Raw genomic sequence first — 5591 nt, 5'->3', positions numbered from 1 at the left:
TGGCTGTCTTCCACCACCCACGTGGATGAACTCTGTGGAACAGCAAGCATTGCAATAAGAAGAGGGAAGTGTCATCAACACGAGCTCCAGCTCTCAGAAGCGAATTTTGGCTAAACTATTTGATTTTTAATTGTTGAGACGGTGGGGGAGTAGCTGATCCTTGGCATAAAGAGTTCCAGGGCCAGGGATCTGATCCTACACTGCAGCTGTGGCAAGGTCGGATCCTTTAATCCACTGTGCCAGGCCAAGGATTGAACCTGCGTCCTGCCGCTGCAAAGACACCACCGATCCCACTGTGCCACAGTGGGGAACTCCTGATTCTTTTGTTGAAAGCTTTATGGAAGTGGATTTACAAGGTTGTGATAATTTCTGCTGTACAACAAAGTGATTCAGCCATACATATACACACATCCATTCTTCTTCAGATCCTTTTTCCATATAGGTTGTCACAGAATATTGGGTGAGCATTCTCTGTGCTACACAGCAGGTCTAAACTACTTGATTCGCATTAAAGAAAAATTTCTTATTGTAGAAAATTTTTATTTCTCCACTGATTTGGGGACATCTACCTCGCACGCAAATTTAATTGGTGGAAATAGTCATTTGTGAAGCTCCTAGGCCTAAAACAATGTACCAGACATTCCCCAAAAGTAGATACTTTGGGGGTAAATAAGTTAAGGAAATTATCATGAAGCTCTCCCTGAGGCTTCTGGGCATATAGGATCAGAGGAGTTAATGATGCAGCAAATGGAAAATCCTACAGCCTCCGAGGGATTCAAGCAGCTTTGACTAATAGACCTCTGTGCAGTGGACCCCCAATAAATATCATTATTTATAGGAAATCTTCAATTTACTAGAATATTTAGGAATGGAATTTTCTGATTAATTTCATTTGTTCCATAGTGAGTCCACTAGGAAAAAAAAAACAACTTACCTTTGTTTTTTGCCTTGCTTGTTGACACTCTTCTGAAAACGGAAATAAAAATAATTGCTAAATAGCGCTATAGCCTGGCTCTCCTGGGAATAGTTTTTCCTAAGAGGAGAAAGGGAAAATGGTGTCAGGACAAGACACCTGGACTAGAAGTGGGCCAGACCTGGAATCTACCCCTAGAATTTTCACCAATCTATGCACGTGCCTCTAGATCCACCACTTTGACTCTCTGGTCCTCAGCTTCCACGAGGATATATTCAATTTTTTTATAATGTGATGCTCAGGCATAAGAACCCAAGAAAACTAGAGCAAAATACATGAATTTCTTTCACTGATAGCTCTTGAGGTCACAGAGGTCATATCAGCAGTTATGATTTGTATTGCTCTTATTAGAACCTATGAAAGTCACCCATGTCACTGAGGACAGAAAAGAGCAAAGATGAATGACAGGGCTGCTTGTTGCCATATAATTCCTAAATGTAAAAAAAATGAAATCAACCCAAACGTTCCAGCTATTTGGAATATACAAGCACGAGATCTTTCTATGTGTCTTCCTTCCTTCAACTCCTTTATGGAAAACTGATCACAGGTAGCTTGTGTTTTGTTTTTGTTTTTGTTTTTGTTTTTGTTTTTGCTTTTCAGGGCTGCACACATGGCATATGGAAATTCCCAGGCTAGGGGTCCAATCAGAGCTATAGCAGCTGTCCTATGCCACAGCCACACAATGCCAGATCAGAGCCACAGCTGTGACCTACTCCACAGCCCACAGCAATGCTGGATCCTTAACCCATTGAGTGAAGCCAGGGACTGAACACGCATCCTCATGGATATTAGTCAGGTTTGTTACCGCTGAACCAAGATGGGAACGCCAGCATTTATTCTTATCTCTCCCTTTTGCTTGTCTTTTCTTTCTGAATTTTCAACAAATAAAATAGGTTTGTTCTTATGGAGAGAGTTTTTTTTTTCCCTCTTCATTAAAAAAAAAAAAAAAAAAAGCTCGGGGGCAAGGTGTCAAAGATTCTCTGTGCCCTGCTCTTCCCCTGTACAGATAACTAAATACCCTGGAACTAATTTAGCAGACAATCCTAAAATAAGCCCAAGAGGTGGAATACGAAGAGGCACTGGCTAGAGACCTCAAGCCTTAAGGAACGATATCACAGTTTGTATCTCCCGGTGTCTTTCTATGGCCTGAATATCATAGACTGTGCATCAAAGATGCCTAGAACCTGAAATCACCCACAGGCATAAACAAGTGAGAAACCTTACTCTCTCCAGTCAAGGAACCAAAAAAAGCAGCAGCCCAGCAGAGATCTAGTGGAGAGATCCACCCCAACCCATACACTAGGCAATGACAGCAGCAATCCCAGCCCATTGCTTCCAGAACCATCCATCCACTTACTCTGAGCAGCCCTACAGGAGTGGAGTAAGATCAATGTAGAGCCAGGAGAATGAAGCCAACCAGAATGACACTGCAAGGGCCCTGAAATTTTCTTTGAAATGAGAGCTCACAGAAATAGGACCTAACTCTAAATAGGGTGACTGCTTATTTGAAGTTGAAATAAGATCAAAGGTCTCCAAACTTTATATTCAAAGGCATCCAGGATACAATCAAACATCACTTGTTGTATGAAGAATCATGAAAAACAATCTGAATGAGAAAAGACAACCAACTGACACCAACATGGAGATGAGTCTATCTGATGGGGATTTAAAAAGAGCCGTTGTAAAAAGGACCCTACAAATAACCATACATTTTCTGGTAATTTTTTTTAAAATAGTAAAGATGAGCAAAGAAACATAAGTTCTTAAAAAGAACCACATAAAAATTGTAGAACTGAACAATACAACAGCTGAAATAAAAATTCCCCAGATAGGGAGTTCCCATCATGGCACAGTGGAAACAAATCTGACTAGGAACCATGAGGTTGCAGGTTTGATCCCTAGCCTTGGGATCAGTGGGTTAAGGATCTGGCATTGCCATTAGCTGTGGTGTAGGTCACAGACACGGCTCAGATCCTGCATTGCTGTAGTGTAGGCCAGCAACTGTAACTCTGATTTGAACCTCCATATGCCGCAGGTGCGGCTCCAAAAAGCAAAAAAAAAAAAAAAAAAATTTCCCCAGATGGACTCTGTGCTAAATAGAGATAACAGGATAGAATTCGCAAAGGTGAAAGCAGATTGAATTTCTTCAAAAAGGAGATAAACTAAAAGAAAAGTTTTTTTTTAAATGATTAGAGCCTTAGAAATTATGCAACAAAAATAAAAATTAAAAAATGTGCATCCTTGAAATGCCAGAACAGGAGGAAAGAATGTGGGCCTAAAAAGGTATTTGAAGAAATGATGGCTGAAAAAGTCTCAAATTTGGCAAAAAGGCTTAGTGGAATTAAAGTAGAAATCAATAGCAGAAAGACAATAGGAAAATCTTCAAACACGTGTAAATTACACAACATATCTAAATAATCAATAGCTCAAAGGAAATTTTTATTTATTTATTTTTGGCCATGCCCATGGCATGCAGACGTTCCAGGCCAGAGATCAAACCTGTGCCACAGCAGTAATCAGAACTACAACAGTGACAATGCCAGTCCTCACCCCACTGAGCTACCAGGGAACTCTAAGGGAGAAATTTTTAAGTATATTGAGTTGAGTGAAAATAAAAATACAACATATCAAAATTTTGGAGATTCATATAAAACAGTGCTGAGAGGGAAATTTATAATCCTAAATGCTTACAATAAAAAGCTGAAAAGTCTCAAATTAAGATTATAGGTTCCTCTCTCGAAAAATTGGAGGGGGAGGGAGCAAAATAAACTGAAAGTTAGCAGAAGAAAGAAAATGGTAAGAGTAAGAGCTGAAATAAATGAAATCTAACACAGGAAAACAACAGAAAAAGTGATGAAATAAAAAGTTGGACCTTTAGAGTCACGACCAGACACTGCTCAGGGCAGAGGACTGGCCACATGCAAAGCTTACCTTTGACCTCTCCCGGGCTGCCTCTTGCCTTGATTTGTGACTCTAGGCACCATCTAGCCAGACCCCAGACTGAAACCATGTTCCCGGTGAAAGTGAAGGTGGAGAAATCAGAGATGGAGATGGCCAAGGCCCAGAACCAGCTGGATGCTATTCTGCAGTGTCTGCTGGAGAAGAGTTGCATGGACAGGGAGCATCTGCATGAGGAGGCCAGGAAGAGACCCCTTCAGACAGCCACAACAAGGACTGCTCCATCGCGGCCACTGACAAAGGGCCATCCGCCCGATTTCCCCACCAGAGGAGGAAGAAGAGGAGGGAGATGGATGATGGGCTAGCCGAGGGTGGGCCACAGTGATCCTGTGAGGTTCAGAGGTCACCAACAGCAAGAGTGGAGACGTGTATAAGCTGCCTCCACCCACAGCTTCCGGGCCACCTGGAGACACCTGCAGATCCCGAATTCCACCCCACTCCAGCCTGAGACCCAGGGTGCTCCTGATGACGAGCCCTCCCAGCCTGAGCCCTCACCCTCCACACTCATCTACTTAAACAGGCAGTGCTGGAAATGCATCCACCAGAGGTGGAAGGAGGCATCCCATCGGAACCAGCATCATTACTCAGAAAGCATGAAGATCCTATGGGAGATGTATGAGCGACAGTGATGGTCCCTGGTCCCCCCATCTCAAAAAACATTCCCCTGCGCACCCCACCCCCAACACACACACAAAAAGTTGGACCTTTGGGAAAAGCTTAATTTCTAGCAAGACAGACCAAGATAAAAGGATAGAAGAAACAAATCACCCCATATCAGTAATGAAACAGAGGAAACCACAGCAGATTTTGCAACCATTAAAAGAATAATAAAGGAATAACAGCACAACTTTATGATCATAAATTCAAAAATTTAGAAGTAGACCAATTCCCCTAAAACCACAAACTATCATAACTCAGCCCAGATGAAGTAGAAAATTTGAATAGTCCTATAAAAATAAATGAATTTGTAATTTCAAAGTTCCTGAAAAGTAATTTCACTGGAGAATTTTACCATACAAAAAATTCACACCAATTTTACAGTATCTCTTCCAGAAAACTGAAAAGGAGGGAACACTTCCCAATTCATTTTATGAAGTCAGTATTACCTTGATATCAAAAGCAGACAAATGCAGAAAGGACAAAAAAGGAAAATTACAGATCAATACATCTCATAAGTTTAAGCACAAAATCCTCCACAAAACATTACCAAATGAAATCTAACAATGTCTAAAAAGAACAGTATATTACAACCAAATGTGATTTTTTTTTTTAGGTAGTAAGGCTGGTTTAATTTTGAAAGTGATCAGTGTAACTCAACATATTAATAAACCAAAGAAGAAATATCTCATGATCATATCAACTGATACAAAAAGAGCAACTGACAAAATTCAACACCCAGTTATGATTTAAAAAAAAACAACTCTCAATTAACTAGGAATAGAGAGGAACTCTGTCAACTTCATAAAAAGCATCTACAAAAATCCCGCAGCTAACATCATGCTTAATGGTGAAAAACAATGCTTTCCCTCTAAGATCAGGAACAAGGCAAAGATAACTGTTCTTACCCTTCTTTTTCAATATGGTGATGGAATGTCTAGCTAGTGCAATAAGACAAGAAAAAGAAAGACAGTACTAGAAAAATTAAAACTGTCTCTAGTTG

At 40.6% G+C, this 5591-nt stretch overlaps 1 pseudogene; it reads left to right on the top strand.

The window, feature by feature from the left end:
- On the top strand, positions 3982–4560 carry LOC100621649 (annotated as a pseudogene).

The sequence above is a fragment of the Sus scrofa genome, chromosome 10 (assembly GCF_000003025.6).
Source record: "Sus scrofa isolate TJ Tabasco breed Duroc chromosome 10, Sscrofa11.1, whole genome shotgun sequence".
Classification (NCBI taxonomy): Eukaryota; Metazoa; Chordata; class Mammalia; order Artiodactyla; family Suidae; genus Sus; species Sus scrofa.
This window is presented reverse-complemented; position numbering and strand designations above follow the sequence as displayed.